This window comes from Marmota flaviventris, chromosome X (assembly GCF_047511675.1).
Source record: "Marmota flaviventris isolate mMarFla1 chromosome X, mMarFla1.hap1, whole genome shotgun sequence".
Taxonomy (NCBI): domain Eukaryota; kingdom Metazoa; phylum Chordata; class Mammalia; order Rodentia; family Sciuridae; genus Marmota; species Marmota flaviventris.
Genome location: NC_092518.1, coordinates 13421128 through 13443226, shown reverse-complemented (window position 1 = coordinate 13443226; position 22099 = coordinate 13421128). Strand labels below are relative to the sequence as shown.

Below are 22099 nucleotides of genomic sequence, written 5' to 3'. Positions count from 1 at the left end.
TAGAAGCAGAATCCCAAGCACGGACATCTCTGACTTGTTTCACTCCACGTTGTTTATGCAGTCCATCTAAATTCAGTGTAGCAGTGGTTCAAAAGTTCTCATTGCTATCTGACATTCCATTTGGTGACTATACCACCACCACTTTTAATCCATGCTACAGTTAACAGGCATTTGGGCAGTTTCCAATCTGGAGCTATTACAGATGCACTGGTATAATAGTCTAGTTCATATCCTTTGGTAAGCAGACACACTTATTTGATCTAGAAGGGGAGTTGCTCTCCATAGGGTTAGTTGTACTCTCAACTTTAATACATTCTGCTAAAGAACTCTAAGTGTTATAAGCAATTTACACTCCCACTAGCAGTCTATGAGAGTTCTGATGGTTCTATTCAATATGAAGTTTATTTTATAGAAAGTCAAACATATGTAAATAAATTAATTTAAACAGAACCAATTTAACCCTTTGGAGTAACATCAAGTTACTCATACACTCTTTTCCCTCTAGTCATAACTTCTAGCTTGTTATGTAATCTGGATGAGCTTCTTGACCTCCACTCTTCCTTAATCCAACCAGCCAAAGGTCTCTCTGAAAACACTGTCCATTCATGTATCCCGCTAGAATGTTGTGTCAATAAATTGGTGTTTGCAAAACAAATTCCACCCCTCCTGCAAAGCTCAGTATATACCTCACCTCTGATGTGGCTAATATGGCAGAGTCAAAGAGGTGCTCTGCAGATTTGCCCTTTATAAACATCATGTCTCCAGGGATGTGAATTCAATTCGGAATTCAGATCAGAAAGATAAACCGTATATTCTTCTGCGGGTTTAACCTAGAGAACAGTGTTCTTAAAGTGATAAAGCATTTCTCAAATATAAGTGTTATTTGACTATAACGGGGGGGGGGGAGAGTAGCAAAAGGAGCCAGAGAGGGAATTCGGAGTGTATAGTATTTACCTGGTCTCTATAACTAATTTGTATTGTAGAATCGAGCCTCGGGTTTCCCATCTGTAAAGTACTTTGACAAGATGCTTAGGTGATCTGTAAGTGCTGTTCAGATCTAATTTTTATTCTGTGAAAGTGCAGAGGGTGGAGATAATGACAGGGTAAAACCATCAACTTCATAAACTGTCACCTCACCCCTCTAGCTGTCCCCAGAAGGCAGAGCGCTGAGGATCCTAGTTTCTAGGTACCCAGTGAATTATATCCTTCACCAGGAAACCACGAGTTGAATCCTTTCCCAGGACGTTTCTTTTTTATCGGTCTCTCCAAACCTTAAGGGGTCTGGTTTCTGCATTCAGGAATATCCTGGCAAAGGGGCGACCTCGGGGCTCCCATTTATCACAGCGCGCGGCGCTGGAAGTAGCGGGACAGGCCTTTGGGTACCAGAGCGACCCCTAAAGGTGAGCCGCTAGCCGTGAAAGTTGGGGACCCGGAGGGAAAGCGCGCCGGGCTCCACGCCCAGCATCCAGGGACTATTGGTTCGCGGAGTCCAGAAGCGCCGCGGAGGTTCTGGCGAAAGTGGGGTGGGCAGCCGGGCTCGTTGCCCCCGCTACCTCCCACCTCTTCAGCCCCAAGCTCCCTGCAGGGCTCTGGCCGGCTACGCGGCTCGCTCACACCCTCCTCACTGCGCCCCGCCCGCTCCCCACCTCCGCGTCCAGCCTCCGCGCCCAGCCTTGCAGCCGCCGAGCGCCGGACGCGCCACGCCGCGTTGGGCAGCTGGAGAGCAGGCGGGCGCGCGAGCGGTCCGGGAGCGGCGGGGGCGGTGCCCGGCCCGCGGGAGGGAGGAGGAGGGACGAGGCCCGAGGGAAAAGGGAAAAGGAGGGCCCGAGGGCGCCAGCGGCCAGCCCGTCGCTGGGACCTGCAGGTAAGCGTGCGGCGCCGAGATGGATCTGTCCCCTAGCGCTTCTAAGACCTGGCCCGAGAGCTGGCGACAGGCACGGGAGGCTCAGTCGCAACGTGTGGACTGGAGGGCGACGGGACGAACGCTCCCTTCGCCCGGCTGAGGCTCTCCGCCTCCGGCCCGGGCCGTCCTGAAAGGCAGTGGCAAAGCGTAGAGCCCCGGGACTGGCACTCCCACAGTGGGAAACTGCGCGCTGAGGGAAAGGGGGCTCCAGCGACGCGTTCTCTTAGGGGGGACTCGTGTATTCCAAACTTTTAAACGGATTCAAATCCTTCCCGCCTCTCTGGAAAACGGAGTCACGAGCTTTACTCGCCCGGGCGTTCTGCGAGACGCGCATCCCGGGGAATCGGTTTACCGTGTGGGACAGTGGGGTGCGGCGGTGCCGGAGGAGCGCTAGCGCGCCCCGGGCCCGGGACTGCTGGGCGAAGCACCACCTGGCTGGGCCCAGAACAGGTGGCCCCGGGCCGGCAGGATGGAGCAGCGGCTCAGAGCCAGGGGGTGAGCATAGGGGAAGAGGCTAGTGGATTCGGGCGAGCGCATTGTCAGGGACTTGAATTCTGAGGCTCCGGAACTATATACAAAGTGAGTGAGAGAGAAAAAGCGCTGCCCGGCTACCCAAAAGCTTGATGAAATCAGAGACAGAGGTTTTACGTGGCTGCCTCGACAGTGACACTTCTAGCCTGTACTGTGCACATGAATCCCTTGGGGATCTGGTTAAAATGAAGTTCTGATTCAGTAGGTCTGGGGTGGGGCCCCAGAGTCTGCAATTCTAACAAGTTCCCAGATGCTGCTACTGTTGCTGCCCACGGACTACACTTTATGTGGCAGACTACTTTATGTGGCAATACTATATAGACCTACTTTTTGTCCAACAAGTTGAAAATTTAAGGAAAAGTGGGAGATCTGAAGATGAGGTCCTAAGACGTTACAACTCATCTGTATCCCCAAGCACACACATTAAAAACGACTAAACTATTGCTATTCATGTAATAGCAAAATGCTTTACTCTTCTTACAGCTTTCTAGCCGGTACTTTATCTAACAGCAGAGTTGGCTTCATGGAGGTACAACCTACACTTGGTTTAATGCTGAAATTCTGAATGATTTTTGAACAAGGGATTTTGCATTTTTGTTTTGCGTTGGGCCCCACAACTTATGTCGGATCTTGTCTCATGATCACCATAAGTGGGAAAAGGATCATTTCTTTAATCAGGTTTGGAACTGGTGGGTGATGTCGAGTAAAGTTTTATTAAGCAAAATATTGCAGTTTTTCTAATCTTTCTCAACATTGACTATCATAAGGATTCCTGAGCGTAGCCCCAGTCATGCATGGTAGGACAGAATTTATTGCTTTATTAATAATTAATAGTGCATTAAGAGTTTCACATTAGTAGACAATACTATTAAGGTTGATGGCCAGATAATTTGTAAAATAACAGACAAGGTATGTTATTTCCGAAGGATTTGGGGAGGCTTTATCTAGTGTCTCAAAATTTTGCTTAGGTAAAATCCAAGATGAGTTGGACATTGCTTGGTTTGGCCACTTGTACAGGTCAAATGCAAAGCTGGAATACAAAAAGTGGCCAAATTTTGTAGCTATTCAGAGGTATTGTTTTACAGGGCCTCAGCACCCTGCCAGCCCAGATCAGATTCCCTTTTGCTTTTATCGTTCCCACATCCTTGCAAGGTGACTTTCATTAAAAGGGGGATAAAGCAAATTTCACTACTGAAAAAAAACACTGAAGAAATGCAGGGCCAGCATCCTTGTTTTGTCTGTGAATAATTCTTGCCAAAAAACCACAGATTCCAGGTGTGTATATTTTTCTGGAAAAAAAATGTTAGAAAAAAAGAAAAGAAAAAATGGAACTCTAATTATGGCTATGATTTTCTTCAGCAGAAGGAGAAAAAAGTCTGAGAAATGGAATTTCATTGGCGGGTTTGGCAGGGAAAGGAAAGCCGCTATGTTTTTGGTACCACGAACAGCCTTCAAGAAATGGTCAAGTGAGTTTGCTCAGGTGTTAGGGAGAGCCAGCATAGAAGTTGATTTTCCATGGCTGATGTGGTCATTCTGGGGACTCAGAGAAGGTTCATCACGACAAATGTTCTTGGTGCTTTCACTACTCAGATGAAACTGGCAAATACATTTTTTCCATTTTAGAGTGTCAAGTCACTTTCAAATACACTATCGGGCCCAGCACCATTAAATTAAAAAATGGGGAGGGGGGATGTGTTTCTGTAATGTTAACAGTTCCAAAAATAGAGATTCTGACTTCAATAAAAATTTGGGAACTGGTTTTTATGCCTCACTGAGAAAGTCCTTCTCTACCTCAAGAGAGAGGAAAAAAGTTCATTTTAAATGTTGTAAAATGTCTAGGTCTTTAATCTGTGGAACTTTATTTGGGGGGGGGCATTGTGTGAGGTGGGGGGAAGTTGAAATATTTGGGAAAAATTATCATAAAATCAGTTCCTCAAAGATTCTGAATCTATTTTGCATTTTTAAAACTGAAGTATAATTTATTATACTTCACTGTTGTTTATGTTTTTTAAGTTGTAGATGGACACAATACTTTATTTTATTTATTTATTTTTATGTGGTGCTGTGGATCGAACTCAGTGCCTTACAGGTGCTAGGCAAGTGCTCTACCACTGAACTACAACCCCAGTCCACACTTTGCTCTTTTTAATGTACAGTTCTAGAAATACATATAGTCATGTAACTATCATCATATCATGTTATATCCATCATATGAAGATAAAGAAGAATTCTATCACTTCAGCAAATGTCCTATTGAGTGTCTTTGTAGTCAACCACTCTTATCACTCTCAGCCCCTGGAAAGCACTGATTTGTTTTCTGTCTGTATGCTTTTGACTTCTCCAGACTGTTCCATAAATAAACTCATATACTCTGTAGGCTTTTGAGTCTGGTCTCTTTTACCTAGCATATTACATTTGAAATTCATCTATGTTATTATGTGGATCAATTATTTATTCTTTTTTTCTTTTTTGATACCAAGCATTGAACCCAGGGACACTTAAACACTGGGCCACACCCCAGCCCTTTTTAATTTTTTTATTTTGAGGTAGGGTCTCACTTAAGTTGCTGAGGCTGACTTTGAACTTTTAATCCTCCTGCCTCAGCTTCTTGAGCCACTGGGATTACAGGCATGTGCCACTGCACCGAGCTTAATTCATTCTTTTTTATTTCTGAGTAATATTCCACAGCTTATCCATTTGCAATGATCAATTATCAATTATCCATTATCAATGGTTAATGAGTAAAGCCAACATAAACATTTGCATACAGCATAAATTCCCATTTCACTCTACTCAATACTTAAAAGTAAAATTGTCATGTTTTGTGGTAAGTTTAACTTTATTAAAAAAAAACCAAAAACTACCCAACTTTCCCAAACTGGTTGTTTTTTGATTTATTGTTTGTTTTTGATTTTGGGTGGTTCTGGGGATTGAACCCAGGGACTCAACACATATTAATCAGATATTCTGCCATTGAGCTACATGCCCAACCCTAGGTTATACCTTTTTTTTGGTACTTGGGATTGAACCTAGGGGTGCTTAACCATTGAGCTACATCCCCAGCTCTTTTTCTTTCATTTTTAATTTTTTATATTTTAAGACAGGGTCTTGATAAGTTGCTTAGGGCCTCACTAAGTTGCTGAGGCTGCCTTTGAACTTGGCATACTCCTGCATCCGCCTCTCAAGGCGCTGGGATCATAGGCATGCGCCACCATGCCTGGCCTGGTTGTACCGTTTTGTATTCCCTCATCGGCACTTGGTATTGTCAGTTTATTTTATTTTAGCCATTCCTGTGGCTCTGTGAGGTTCTTCTCTGATGACTAATGATGTTGAACACATTTTCATGTGCTTTTTGTTTATTTGTGTATATTCTTTTGTGAATGTCTGATTTTTTTTTTCTTCAATGTGTTTGATTATTGAATCAAGAGTTCTTTGTGCAACTGGATGTAAGATCTCTGATATATATATATATATATATATATATATATATATATATATATATATATATATATATATATAACAAATACTTTCTTTTAGTCTGTGGACTGCCTTTTCATTTCCCTAATGTTGTTTCTTTGAAGAGTAGAAGTTTTTAATTTGGTGGCAGGGGAGGTACTGGGGATTGGACTCAGGAATGCTCCACCACTGAACTACATCCCCAGCCTCTTTTATATTTTTGTATTTGAGACCAAGTCTCATGAAGTTGATGAGGCTGGCCTTGAACTTGTGATCCTCCTGCTTCAGCCTACAGAGTTGCTGGGAATACAGGCATGTGCCATCAGAGTTTTTAAATTCTGATAAACTTTTAAGTTATCAAGTTTTTTTCTTTTAGGGATAGCATTTTTAGTAATCTAATAAGTATTTGTCTATCTCAAGTTCACCAAGATATTCTCCTGTGCTTTCTTCTAGACATTTTATAGTTTTATCATTTATATGTAAGTCTTTAACTTCATTTCAAGCTTATTTTTGTATGAAACAAGAGTCAAGGTTCACTTTTTTCCCAATATAGATATCTGGCTGTTTCAACATCATTTGTTGAAAAGATTCTTCTTTCCCTTCATTATATCCCCTTGTCCCCTTTGTCAAAAATTGATTGTATATGTGTGATTCTATTAATTTCTCTATTGTGTTCTATTGATCTGTGTGTCTATCCTATGCTAGTATAGGTTGTATGTCTTATGCATCCTTTTAGATGAATTCCAAGATTGTTTTTTTGTATGTAATTTTTATTGCTTTTAGAAATTTATCTTTTTTTCTCATTTCATCTTCTGATTACTATATTATTGAGTAGGAAGGCTATTTAAGTTTTTTGGTAGATCTATCTTATATTCAAACCATTTTACTATACTTTTATTCATTTCATATTTTTTCAATTAAGTTTTGCACATTTTCAAAGTAGATAAGTAGGTCATCATCGGCTTTGATGGCAATAGTATAGGGATCCCCTCTCCCCAATTTTCTTTTTATTAATTCTTTAGTTGTAGGTGGACACAATATCTTTATTTCATTTTTCATCGAACCCAGTGCCTCACATGTGCTAGGCGAGCACTCTACCACTGAGCCATAGCCACAGCCCCAATATTTTTACCTCATTTTATTTTCTTGTCTTAGTGGCTAGGCTTCCTTCTAGGATAATGTTGGGTAGTAATTTATGATTTGGGTGGGAATGCTTATTTAACATTTTGCCATTAAGTAAAGTATTATGCATGCTGTAGGATTCTGGTAGCTAATTTTCTTTCAGGAGGTTTTTTTCATATTTAGTTTGCTGAAAGTCTAAAGTTTAATTCAAAAATTTCTTATTCTGCTTAGAATTTTTTGTATTTCATTGAAAGCTTAACAGGTTTACAGCCACTCAATCTTCCTGACTTTGGAAGTTCATATTTTGATCTCTTTAGAGAAGTTAGTGTAGGATTCAATCAATGGTTTTATTTAGATAGATTATGAAGAGACTACATTTGGGGAATTTTCATAATGTTCTCACTTGGCAAGATGCTGGAGGCAGTAGGGAGGGGAGAAAATAAAGGGATAGTTATAAGCTATACATGTATAAATAAATAGAGTAATTTCATAGTGTTTTTCAAACTCTTGCCCACCATTCTCAGTGAGAAGTGCATTTTATATTTCAACCTAGTATAAACACACCTGTATATAATTGCAACAAAATCTCAAGTGTTACATATTTTCCCCATGTGAGTGTATTGATATTTCACTTCCCATCTGTTCATTTTATTTTAAAATGATCACGATCCTCTTGATCATAATTGTCTGAGTTGATTTGACCACTCTTTTCCCTTTCATTTGATTTTATGACCTACAGTCATGCTTTATAAAACTGTTCATTTAGCGGTTTTGTTTGTTTGTTTTGATGGTGCTAGCGATTGCACCCAGTGCCTCAAGTGTTCTAGGTAAGCACTATACCTCTGAGCCACACCCCCAGCCCCTTTTATTTTTATTTTTGATTTTGAGATGGGGTCTCACTAAGTTGCCCAGGCTGGTGATCCTCTTGCCTCAGCGTTTCGAGTAGCTGGTATTATAGGCATGCGTCACCACACCTGGAGTGTTAATTTAGCTTCTTTTTCTTCTTCTTCTTCTTCTTCTTCTTCTTCTTCTTCTTCTTCTTCTTCTTCTTCTTCTTCTTTTTGTGTGTGTGGGTAGTTCTGAGGATTGAACTCAAGACCTCACACACTAGGCAAGTTTTCTGCCACTGAGCTAACCCATTTAGCTCCTCAGCCATTCATTTAGTTTTGAAGCCCCTAAACTGCAGGATTTGTGTCCAGGATAGGTTCACTTTCTATCAGATCCTGTTATGATGCAAAGTGAGTTCCTTTATATTACCCAGAGATAACTGTCACTACTCACATTTCTCTCTGGAATGACTGTTGAGCCTCTAAGCTAGCCTCCCAGCATCCACTCTTGTCCCTACAAACTAGCCAGTAAGTAAATGAAGTCTTATAACTCCATGGTTGAAAACTTTCAAATGACCTCCTTCCACACTTAGGATGGATTCCCAGGTCTCCAGTGTAGCCCCCTTTATTTATTTTCTTCTCATACTTCTCCACACTGGTCCTCACCCAAGCCAAGCATTTGCCTGCCACACAGTCACGTAACTTGTTCCCTGGTTTCATTGGGATGTTCTCTAACCCTTGTTCTAAAAGAGCACCCCCCACCTCCCACTGGAAAGGTCCATTCTCTTATCCCACTTTTGTTAACACTCTTACCTGCAATTATATTTCTATTACTAATTTCACATCTTTGTTTTTTCCCTGTTAGAATATAAGTCCCAAGAGGTCAGGGACTTTGCTCAGTTTTTTTTTTTTTTTTTTTTGTCAGGATCTCCACACTACCTGGACATAGTTAGTGCTGAATGAATATGTGTTGAATGACTGAATGAGCATGCCTAGAATCTAGAAGAAATCAGACACTAATTCTAAGAAAAATTCAATGCTTTGAGCCTTTCTGTTCACATTGAGTGGGGACATTTCTTTGGGTTCAGCATTGAGTCTATTTTAATGTCAACAGTTCATTAATCCACAGACATTCATCTAGTATCCACTACATTTCTGACTGTAATTATAATAATGGTAGCTAATAGTTAATATTTACTGCAAACACACTGCTTTTACTGCTTCACATATATTAACTCATTCATTACTCCTAACATCTTGAAGCAGGTATTTTTATAACTTTACAGAAGAGGGAACTGAGGCACAAAGAAGTTAAGTACCTTGTCTAAGGTCATTCAAAAGGTGAGTAGTGGATCCAGGTTTTGAATACAGACCATCTGATTTCAGAGCCTGTGTTAAAATCACTGGGGGAGTTCTAAAAATAAATAGCAATCTCTAGGTCCAGTTTTTGATTTTAATAAACCTCAGTGGACCTTCAACATTGCCAAGCAATCCTACTATGCTTGCCTAGTAGATTTGCCTTTCCATTCCCCAAAGGCGCTGTTTTATATTTTATTTCCTCTGCCCTTCACACATCACCTGCTGTCTGGAGCTCATTAGACAGGAACCTCCTCATATTCCCACCGTCCAACATGCCCACATTTGTACAAAGACTCACAGTGCTAGCCATTGATGCTGTGAAACTGTGAGTGAGATGCCCCTGATGTGTCAAAGACCATCTTTTCTAGGCTCAGGATATCTCTTCTTTGTCTTCCCAAGCACGTAATTTTTTAACGTCTTTTATTTTTTATTTTGAAAAAAATTTAAACTTCACAACTGTTCCACTTTATTTGTAAAAGTGAAAACAGTATAAAGAATACCTAGCTGGGTGCAGTGGCGCATGCCTGTAATCCCAGCGGCTCAGGAGGCTGAGACCGGAGAATTGCAAGTTCAAAGCCAGCCTCAGCAAAAGCGAAATGCTAAGCAACTCAGTGAGACCCTGTCTCTAAATAAAACACAAAATAGGGCTGGGGATGTGGCTCAGTGGTGGAGTGCCCCTGAGTTCAACCCCCAGTACCCTTATGCGATGCTGGGCTCAGTGGTGCACACCTGTGATCCTAGCTACTTGGAAGGTCAAGGCAGGAGGATTGCAAGTTCAAGACTAGCCTCAGCAACTTAGCAAGACCCTGTCTCAAAAATTAGAAACAACAACAACAACAACAAAAAGTCTTGGTATGTAGCTCAGTGGTAGAGCACCCCTGGGCTCAATCCCTAATAAATAAATAAATAATAAACTAAAAAGGGCTGGGGATGTAGTGCAGTGGTAACACCCCTGGGTTCATTCCCCAGTATTGAGGTTAAAAAAAAAAAAGAATACCTATATACCCTTTATCCAGATGCATCTATTGTTAACATTTCACCCTATATGCTTTATTATTTGCACTCTTGCTCATGCACTTATTTTTTCTCTGAATTATTAGAGAATAAATTACATACTTCATGGCCCTTTACTCCTAAATACTTGAGTTTCCTAACAATAAGAATATTCTCTTACATTACCACTGTACTGTTATCAATTCTGTAAATTTAATGTTGATAAGATACTGTTATCTAATCTTCTATTTCTATTTTGATTTTGACAATAGGCCAGATAACATCCTTTACAGTACTTTTTCCTTCTAGTATAGGATCCGGTTTAGAGTTATTTCTGCAATTAGTTATCATGCCTCTTAGTCTCTTTTAGTTTGGAACATTTCCACAGCCTTTCTTTGTCTTTTAGGACATTAATATTTGGGATGAATACAGTCCACCCCCTCCTTTTCTTTTTTTAATAGGATATTCTTCACTTTTGATTTATCTCATGTTTCTTGTGATTAGATTTATGTTATGCATTTTGGGCCATAGTACTGCATAGGTGATGATGTGTCCTCCTTAGGACATCATATCTTAGAGGCCCATGATGTCCATCTCCTCCTCATTGGTAATGTTTAATTTTTGATCACGTGATTAAAGTGTTTTCTGATTTCTCCACTGGGTGGTGACTGTTTTTTTTTCTTCCAAATCAGCAGCCTTTGGGAAGACTAAATATTCTGCTCCTCCTAATATTTTTTCTGTAGATTTAGCATCCAGTGATGATTTTTGCCTGGTCCAATCTTTAATATGATGGTTGAAAATAATGATTTTTCAATTCTAGTATTCCGTCCACATTTACCAGTCGGCTTTCAGCAAATGCCATTCCTTTTGCCCCATTTATTTATGTGTTCACCTATTTATTATTGATATGAACTCATAAATACCTATGTTTTAGTAATTGTTTGTAACTTATTGCCATATTTAACTGGTGTGTTTGCCGAACTGTAAAGGACTTAGTTTTTTATTCTATTTCCTTCTCTCAGGGCCAGGTGTGAAGTTCAGTGGCAAAGCATTTGCCCAGCATAGGTTCCATTTAGTACTGTAAAAAAACAAACAAACAAGCAACAATAACAAAAACCATGTAAAAACGATGTTTCCTTCTCTCTTTCCTGCTTTAATGAATTCCTCCCTCTCTTTTCTGGATCATTCCTATCAGTTTACAATCATGCTCTAATATCACCATTAAGTCTGCATCTCCCTTCACTATCCCTCCCTCCATTTCTGGTCACCCCCCCTCAGAGGAACTTCTTCAAAGGATGCTCATACTTTATTGCTCCACATTCTTCCCTTGTCCAATCTAATCAGGTGCTGTCCTGAGGCTCTTGTCAGTCCTTAGTGAATTTCACATTGCCAAATACAGTTCTTACTTACCTGACTTATCATGCTAGACTTGGCAGCAGCATTTAATACAAGTAGTCATTCTTTCCTTTGAACATTTCTTCTTCTGGCCTTCATTATATTACACTGTCTTATACATTCTCCTGAAATGACCCCATTTAGTCCCTATGGCTTTACATTTCATCTAGATACCAAGTACTTTGTTGGGGCAGACAACGCAAGGCACCGAAGACAGCAGGAAACAGTTTTATTTGGCTATAGCCAGGTTCAGAGGACACAGCTTTTGCTGTAATCAATTAATCCCCTGAACCCCAAGTTCAGGGAGTTTCAGAGTTTTATACCCAGCATGTAAGGGGAGGGACTCAGAAGTTCACAGTCTGCTAAAGTTCACATAAAAGCAGCTTTTTCTTTCACTGTTTTGGTCAAGTTAACCCTTCAAGGACAACACCTGAGAAGGGGAGAGCTTCTTCTCCCCTTTCTTTCCTCTCCCTGCCAGCTGTTACCATAGAGCCCAATTGGTCACTTATCTTAAAAATGTAGACATCTTTGTGAAGCCCAGCTCAAGGCCAGAGGCCTTGTTTGTACATTTCTACAAACTACTATACTGTATATGTTTGTGAAAAACTAGTAAGGGGGTGTCCAGCACCTGGAGTTCTGGTATCTTCCTGGCCAGTGGCCAAGTAAAACAGGGCAACACTAAAATAGGAAGTTTACCTACATTGAACTCTTTTGCAGAGACTCTTTTGCTGACAGTCCTAAAATTAGCCATGGTGAAGATTTCTGGAGAAGCCCAGTTAAGACTTTTCTGTAGAGAAAGGGGTGCCACTTCAGTACCTCTAGGCATGACCTTTCTTACCAACCAGGATTCAATAATTTGCATAGATATCCAACAGGCATATCAAATTTAATGTTTTCAAAGTAAAATCTCAGTTCTCTGTCACCCTCATGTAAAATCTGATCCTCTCTCTATGAGACCCATCTCAGTCTGTGATACCACCATCCACTCAGTTGTTCAAGCCCTAGACCTACCAAGTTCCATACCTCACATACAACCCATCAACAAATCTTGGCAATTTAACTTCCAAAGTATGTACCAAATCTTTCCACTTCTCTCTACTGACACTTTTCCACATATGTCAGCCCACTCTCATCTCTTTCTTGGATGACTGCAGTGACTTCCTACAATCTAATCCACATGGCAGCTAGAATATCTTTTTAGACCGCTAAAGGATCATGTCATTCTCTTACTGGATTACGGTGTTCTGCCATGGCCTGGACCCCACTGTTCATCTCTGTTTGTGGCCCACTGTGCTCCTTCTTTAGATTCTGCCAGCACATCAAGCTCCTTTTGGTCTTTTATACTGTTTGTTCTCTTTGGATGGTCTCTCTTCCTTCTCCATCTTTCTATGGCTGATTCTTCATCATTCAGACTTCAGTTTTCACCTTACAATTCTCAATACTGTACTTATTATCTATTAGTTTCCTTGTTTATTTGTATTTTTATTGTGCCACTATCCTATTTCCCTTCCCCATATTTAGTGCCTACAACAATATTTGCTATATAGTAGGTATCCAATAAACATTTGGTAAATGAATGATACATTTAAACCATTTGACATGATTTCCACCACATTAAATATATCCAGGAAATGTTCTTTTTCTCCTATAGTACTCCCATATGTCTGGGACTAGTCTAGAAGCTTCTGGTGAGGAGAGGGATCCAATGAAAGATCCACTTTTATGTGTTAGTGTTATTATTTGAGTTTTCAGAAAAAAAGGGGAATTACGTTTTACCAAGAAAAAAAGTGATAGAATTCCAGAGATCACCAGTGTCACATTTTTCAATGGGGACTTTCCTGGTCCTCCTGAATATTTTAAGAGTGGTTATCAGATTTTTAAAAAGTTGACATACCTTGGGATTCAGGCATGTAAATTCTCTTAATGCACCATTTTAGAGGACTACATGTGGAATTTTAATGGGGGAAAGGGGATAACAAAGAAAGTGACATTCACCTCTGCCTTTTGTTTATAGTATAATCCACTGAGTCCATTTCAGTGGTTGTTCTGGAATAACGCAGATGATAAACTAGTGGATGTTACGGGAATCTGGGAAAAGGACATAAAAAATGTCTCCTAGTAGGTGGTTCTGGTATGGCAGTCATAAATTGAATACATGGGAGATGGGGGGGCGGAAGATTGGGAGGTTGTATACTGAAATGATTTTCCTTTTGGAGCATTATTTGAAGATTATTGAAGTTCTTTTTTTCACTGGTGCTGAGAATGGAACCCAGAGCCTGCAGCATACTAGGCAAGTGCTCTATCACTGAGCTACATAGGCAGCACTCAATTTAAAAAAACCAAACAAAACCTCTAGTAGAGGACTCTATGATACTAAAGCATCCAGGAGAAAATCAGTACAAATGAGCTTCAAGCAGTGATTTTCTTGTCTAGATTATTAACTTTATGACAGAAGGTACCACATGTTTTAGTGTATTTGGGGAAACCATTACCCCTGATCCAGTAGGGTCTGGTTTTCTAAATTGGCCCAAATGCTTGTTGTATTCATAGTTCATACCTAAGAGCTGTGCACCATTATTCACTCTCAGAATATCTATTACCTATGCATCACCATCAGTCATTTTCTTTCTAGCACCCATCCTTATGAAGTAGGCATATGTGTCAAGTAGCATTTCATGGACTCATTTAGAGACTTACTCTTTTGACTCATCTGTGAAAGTGGATAGAGAGTGCATAAAAATATTTTTTAAAATCACACTTGTATTGAAGTACAAATAATACACATTATAAATGTATAGCTCAGCAAATTTTTACAGGCTGGGCCTACCCCTGCCACCAGCCCCCATATCAAGAATCTGAACATGAAAAGCCCCCAGAAGCTTTTCACATCCTTCTAGTAATTACTGTCCTGACTCTTAATGCCATAGATTAGTTTTGTTTGTTCTTACATTTCATGTGTATGGGTCCAGATGGGATTGCTGACTTCTTCCACCAGCTATTGGTTTTGAGATCCTCCATGTCCTTGTAGATAGTTGTGGCTGGATCGCCTCCCTGCTGCGAGGTACTGCATCACATGCTCCTGCAGTTCATCCTTTCTACTGTGGATGGGCCTTTGGTTTATTTCCAGTTTTAAAATAATGCTGTGAAGAACACTTGCATATTTTTTTGGAGAATACATGTGTGCATTACTAGCAGGTAAATACCTAAAAGAAAGCTTTATAAAAGCTTTTAAATATATTTTAATTGTTTTCACAGGTGTCAACTATTTTTGGTATGCAGTTAGGGCTAGTAGCCACCTTTGGGCATAGCTCATACATCTCTATCCATATCCAATTTTGAGTCTTTTCAAATTATATACATATATATATATAATTTGAAATAATTTTTAGCATCATTTTTCTTTCTGTTTCTATGTTTCTTTATTACTCTATCAATGACCTATATAAAGATATCATTTTTAAATGTCTTAAGAATTTTGTGTTGCTTTTCTTTTACTGCAAACTGTCTCTGAGTATCTCATTTTTTTGAAGTAAAAAAAAAACACCCCTGGAACTGTTGAAACGTAGATACAGAGGCACAGATTCACCATCTAAATGGACAAGTGTAATGGGCATTGATTCCTCATTTTTGCCAGGTAAACAAAAAAGGGAAAACAAAGGAAGAAAGAAGTACATAAAGGGGGTTTGGAAAAACTAAGGTATACTATCTTTTGTCGTGATTACATCAGGTCAGTAGGGTTTTTTTTTCCTTTTTTCCATTCAGCAAATCTGATTTTTCCAACACTGGAACTGGAGCAAATACATTCCACTTGTTTTTGGTGAGAGACACTTTCCCTGTAGGTACTTTTTATGCAGAGAGAACAATTAGCAAAGAGCCTCATCTGCAGCAGTGCTTTTCAAATTCCATTGTGCTTAATGATCACCTGGGGATCGTATTAAAATGCAGATGTCGATTCTGCAGCCTTGGGTTGCTGCAGGAGATTTCTGCTTTTCAACTCCTACGTGAGGCAGATGCCAGGTGTGAGGCTTTAGAGCACAGCTGCTTCTCAGTTCCTGGGGGATTATATGGGGGCGTTTGTCAGTTGCCCATTTACTATGATAAACACCCCTACCTTAGAGCCTTTCTGGGCTGGCCATGCTGGCTGAAGAACCAGGTTATGTACAGTCTGCATTACAGCGGTGGAAAAAGCCCAATGTGCTTTGAGCGATTCTTTTAGTCTCAATTAGCAACTTCTATCAAAGTCCCCCCACCCCCACACTTGTTTTCTCCTCAAATGTAGCAAATAACTGAAGAGAAACCACTGAACTCTTCCAACATATGCCAAAAAGCAATGCACACATGTACTCAACCCCAGGTACTGGCATGAAGAAAGGAGTGAGTTGGGGCCAGCATGAAGCCCCCCTCTCCTCTCCTGTTTTTAATATTTCATGTTTTCTTGTTCATTCCGGAGAGCCTAGGTGTCCATTTCAACCTCCTTGTCCCTGACCACTTCAGCATACACCAGTCCTCCTGCCAGCTGCAAGTGTGTCTGAGCCTGGGTTCAACCCCCTAACCGACTCCTGAGCTGCCCTCAACCAATACCTGATAAAAATTAGATATATACACCACACAGTTCTTTGGCCTTGAGAGGGATAATTTCCAGAATTCCTAGGGCTAATTTCCAGTCCCCCCACCCCTACCCTGCAGTGGTGATGATGTGTGTTAGCTACCTCTCTGCCCCTCTCACGCTTCCTCATTCTCCTGTGTTTCCTGGAATCACATCCTAAATAAACCACTTTCTCTTCAATCCATGCCTCAGAGTTACCTTCTGGAGGAACCAAAACTAAGTCAAGGCTCTTCAAGGATACATGAAGTACTTTTGTTTTTTTAAGAAGTCCTTTTACAAGAAAAGAAGATGGGACCTCTGTGGGGTTTGCTCTAAGGCCTGGGGGGGGGGGATCACCAATATTTAGATATTTTGGTAGCATGACACTAAACTTTTAGATGGCTAGAAATAGGTTGATAATGGAGAGAGTACTTCCATGTTCCTGGGATCATGTCAACAGAGTTGATTTTCAGGGCTCCCCAGTCAAACTGATTCCTGTCTTTGTGTCTCCCCCCCAGGAGGATGGATGTATAAGTTCCCCCTCAGCCTTGACCATGCCCTGGCTACATTATGTTTTTATGCTCTTTCCATAGTCCTCTCTCAGTGGCTTTCTCTGTGGTGGGCTCTCTGCCTAGCCCCTTGTGGTGAGGAGTCCTTGGATATTCACGTTACTGAATGGAGGCCCATGACATTAAGTTTCAAGGACATATACAAGCTTTGCATCCGTGGTCATTGCTTCTCCTAGCCACACCCTTAGCTTTTTCTTCCTCCTGCTTTCTTCCCCAGACCAGAAGCAGATAATTTAAGGTTTTCAGTGTATTTAGGGGATTTTAGGGCTATCTGGGAGTTCTTAGTCCCTCTATATGTTCAGAAATATGATACACAGCCTTTCCCTCTCAAGACCTTGTATTCAAAGTTCTCCATGGTTCCTTTCATGTTCAAAACCCACACAGGCAGGGATATTGTCCTGATTTGGCACTCTGGACTGAGTTTCTCACGGTTGTGTCCTACCTTGGCCAGGTTGCACTGCCCAGCAAACTAAGCCTCTATCTCTCTGTTTGGGATTTTTGAAGGTGCTAATTAGGGACCCTTGGTCCTTTGGACATGCTATCTTAAGAGTACATACTGTATCAACAGGGCTAACTTTAATGCAACAATTATTAAAACATCCAGGGTGGCTAGGTGATTGCCTCTCTGTGATTTGTGGAACCAAAAATATAACTTTCTTTTCAGTTGTTTCTGGTAGTTAGTGATAAGGATAAATTGCTATAAACTGGATGGCTTAAACATCAAATTTGTTTCTCACAGTTCTGAAGACTAGAAATCCAATGTCAAAGTATCAGCATCGTCACTGTCCAGTGAGGGCCCTCTTCCAGGCTTATAGACAACCACCTTCTCTTTGTACTTGGCAGAGAGAAAGATCTCTTTTTCACTTCTTATAAGGCTACAGTTTTATCAGAGTAGGTTCCTACTCATATGACCTCATTTAACCTAAAATACTTCCTGAGACCCATATGTAGTTACATTGGGAGTTAGGGCTTCAACATATGAATGGGAAGAGGGTTAAATATGGTTTATAACAATAACTGCCCAGCTTCCCCCGCCCCCCACCTCCCCTGCCAGCTTCTCACCTATTCATCTGACTGAAACCTGAAATTGCACAATTAGAGATTCATTTCCTTGGTTTAATGTGTTGTTAAAAGGTACATAGGTGCAGAATCTGGTTGACATGCCTCCATGTGCCCTTTTCCTAAGAGCAGGCAAGGGTTCAAAAAGTTTGTATTGGGTACCTACAAGTTGGGAATGGGCCCCATCTAGAGGACAGAAAGGGAACTAAAAAGGGAGTCGGTTTTCTCTAATGTCTGCCTATTAACTTTGGGAAGGCCTGTCCTAGTCTTGAGAGTTATTTTCTTACCAGTTCCTGAAAAATTGTCCTTACATAAAAGAACTGAGTACTTAACTTTGTTTTCTTGGATGTACGAGTGGTTCAAGAGACTCCTCGTTTAAAAAGGAAGTCATTGAGAGAGAGGTGTAAGTTCAATTTTTCCATCAACACAAACTCTTCGTTAACCAGCAAATTTTGTGTAAAGACAACAGGTGTTTGTAGTAATGATTCTATGTGCTGCTGGAGCCTTAAGTACTTTTTGAAATGTCAAAGATTAATTATGTATGGATGATTTTCATATTAACTATGATTTTGAGAAAGTCTTCATTACTGTTTTTTTACCAAGCGGTAATCTTTTTTCAATCAGAATATTTTCATCTCAGTGTTTCATTTTCCTCTGCTGCTGGCATCAAAATGGCACCTGAAATGAAGTGAGCCACTTCTGGGGGCTTGTTATTGCTGGGATCAGCTGCTTATGAACAATTAACTCAGTCAGTATGTAACCATTAGGCATATAACTCTGCTGCCTATGTGGCCTTTGCTCTCAGAGGGACCTGATGAGGTAGAGTCAGTGGTGGGTCAGTGGGAGAGGAATGCATATGAATGGGAATGCATATGGAGTCCTGTTCCTTTTGGGGCTGCTTTAGCAACCCTGGCTCTGCATCAGCTTTTAAAACATGTAAAGATAAACACTATCCTGAATTTGGAGTTTATCCTTCTTGTATATTTCTTATAGTTTCCCTGCTTATGACTATGTCCCTAAGCAAGAGAGAATGCCACTCACATGACATGACTTTTTTTTTTTTTTGAGACAGTGTCTCTCTAAGTTGCTGAGGTTCTTGCTAAAATACCAAGGCTGGCCTCAAATTTGCAATCTTCCTGCCTTAGGCGCCCCCCAGTGTCTGGGATTATAGGCATATGCCACCATGCCTGTCTCACTGGCATACTTTTAAAATTCTTTTGATTGTTATCTTTTTTACCATCATGTTCTCTGCAACTTTCATTTCATTCAACATTATTTTTGTCAGATTCAGCCTCATTGTTAGATGTAGCTGTAGCCCATTTCTTTTCCTTTGCTTTACCTCTGAACCATTACCAGTGAACAACCAAACCCACATTTACCAGAATAGGGAGAAAGCAGGGATGGTGTGCATACACAGTAACTAGTTGATCTGCAACACAACTCAAGCTATTCTCTTAAACCAAAATCAAGCCAATAATTAATTTAGCTTTTAACTAGCTATTTTGGAAAATGTTTTTTAGGGCTTTGGTTCTTCCATATTATTCATAACCCACAAAATTGGTTTTGGAAATAATCCTTTTTCCCTTTGTCTACAAAGAATGGCAAAGTTGAGTTTGAGTTCATTTGCAGTAGCTTTTCTTCCCCTAAGTTTTCAGATAGTGTTATCTTTCTCTGTTTCCTTTTTTGCTTGGCAGGGATTTGCCCTCCTCTCCCAAGAGAATGCTCAGTTCCTTCACAGTCTCTCCACTCATTCATGCATGCATTCTTTGACATGTTTATAATGTCCCTACTATGTGCCAGGCACACTTCCAGGTACTGGGTGGTCAACAGTGAGCCAAACAGACAAAAATCTCTGCCTCAACGAAGCTAATTTTCTAGTGGGGGAAGCCGATGATAAACGAGTAAAGCATACAGTGTGTTGGATGGTGAGTAATACTGTGGAAGAAAATTAATCAGGAAAGAGGCACAGTGAGTGCTGACTGGTTGCACTTTCCAATAGCATTTCTCTAGGCCAGGGGTTGGCAAACTGTGGCCTGTGGAACTCCACCTGTTTCTGTAAATAGAGTTTCATTGGCATGCAGCCATGCTCATTCATTTCCAGATTGTCTGTAGCTGCTTTGGCACTACATCAGCAGAGGTCAGTGGTCACAGAAGAGACTACGTGGACTGCAAAGCCTAACATGTTTGCTATTTGGCCTTTTATAGAAAATATTTACTATTTGCCTTTGCATTAGAAATGCAGGTTTTTACACATAACTTTGGGAATTATTATCCATGTTTTGTTTTCCGGTATCCAAAAGATTGTCATAAACACTGTCTCGTATGAGTGCTACGCAGGGTGGTGTTGTGAGGCAGGTCTCAGTAGTTTTGTTTCATAGGTGACTGAACAGAGGCTCCGCCAGGTTAATATGGTTGTCTAGGGTTGCTTGCCTCGTAAAGTGGTGGTGTTTAACTCTCAAAGCTGGTGCTTTTTACAGCCCAGTCTCCTACTCCCTAGTGATAACTATAACCCAGTTTTTAGCCTGGGAAGCTTCCTATCATATGAAACACAGAAAGGCAATACCTAGTACCCCCAAAAAAGGCAATACTAAAAATAAGAAAACAAAACAAAAAATAAGCAAAAAGACAATCCTGGGTAACCATTGAGCATGGGCTCTGAAGCTCCACTGCCTAAGATGAAATGTTTGCTCTGTCACTTCTCCAACTTCAGGCAAGTTGCTTGACCTCTCTGGGCCCTGTCTCAGTTTCCCTGTCTATAAAGTAGTCATAATAGTTTGCCTTCTAGGTAGGATAGTGATGCATCTGATTTGTCCAGGGCAGGCCTGATTTTTTTTTTTGGGGGGGTTATTTTTTAAATACATGACAGCGGAATGCATCACAATTCTTATTACACATATAGAACAATTTTTCGTGCCTCTGATTGTATATAAAGTATGACACCAATTCGTGTCTTCATACATGTACTTTGGATAATGATGTCCATCACATTCCACCATCCTTGCTAATCCCCGCCCCCTCCCTTTCCCTCCTACCCCTCTGCCCTATCCAGAATTCATCTATTCCTCCCATGCTCCCCCTCCCTACCCCACTATGAGTCAGCCTCCTTATATCAGAGAAAACATTCGGCATTTGTTTTTTTGGGGTTGGCTAACTTCACTTAGCATTATCTTCTCCAATGCCATCCATTTACCTGCAAATGCCATGATTTTGTTCTCTTTTATTGCTGAGTAAAATTTAACTGTGTGTATATGCCACATTTTTTTTTATTCATTCATCCACTGAAGGGCATCTAGGTTGGCTCCACAGTTTAGCTATTGTGAATTGTGCTGCTATAAACATTGATGTGGCTGTGTCCCTGTAGTATGCTGTTTTTAAGTCCTTTGGGTATAGTCCGAGGAAAGGGATAGCTGGGTCAAATGGTGGTTCCATTCCTAGATTTCCAAGGAATCTCCATACTGCTTTCCATATTGGCTGCACCAATTTGCAGTCCCACCAGCAATGTATGAGTGTGCCTTTTCCCCCACATCCTCACCAACACTTATTGTTGTTTGTCTTCATAATAGCTGCCATTCTGACTGGAGTGAGATGGTATCTTAGAGTAGTTTTGATTTGCATTTCTCTAATTGCTAGAGATGATGAGCCTTTTTTCATATATTTGTTGATTGATTGAATATCCTCTTCTGAGAAGTGTCTCCTCAGGTCCTTGGCCCATTTGTTGATTGGGTTATTTATTTATTTATTTATTTGTGTGTGTGTATGTGTGCTTAGCTTTTTGAGTTCTTTATATACCCTAGAGATTAGTGCTCTATCTGTGTGAGGGGTAAAAATTTTCTCCCAAGATATAGGCTCTCTATTCACCTCACAGATTGTTTTGCTGAGAAGAAACTTTTAGTTTGAGTCCATCCCATTTATTGATTCTTGGTTTTAATTCTTGCGCTATAGGATTCTTATTAAGGAAGTTGGGGTCTAATCCCACATGATGGAGATTAGGGCCTACTTTTTCTTCTGTTAGATGCAGGGTCTCTGGTTGTATTCCTAAGTCCTTGATCCATTTTGAGTTGAGTTTTGTGCATGGTGAGAGATAGGGGTTTAATTTCATTTTGTTGCATATGGATTTCCAGTTTTCCAACATCATTTGTTGAAGAGGCTATGTTTTCTCCAATGCATGTTTTTTGGCACCTTTGTCTAATATAAGATAATTGTAATTTTGTGGGTTAGTCTCTGTGTCCTCTATTCTGTACCATTGGTCTACCAGTCTGTTTTGGTGCCAATACCGTGCTGTTTTTGTTACTGTTGCTCT

The 22099-nt window shown here is 40.6% G+C and overlaps 1 protein-coding gene across 1 annotated transcript in view; it reads left to right on the top strand.

The window, feature by feature from the left end:
* Positions 1-1790: 1790 nt before the first annotated feature.
* Positions 1791-22099, top strand: part of Adgrg2 (adhesion G protein-coupled receptor G2) — a 109834-nt gene continuing 89525 nt past the window's right edge. The window contains exon 1 of the mRNA XM_027927358.2: positions 1791-1864. The gene's annotated coding sequence lies outside the window, so the exon portion shown is untranslated. The remainder of the gene's footprint in view (positions 1865-22099) is intronic.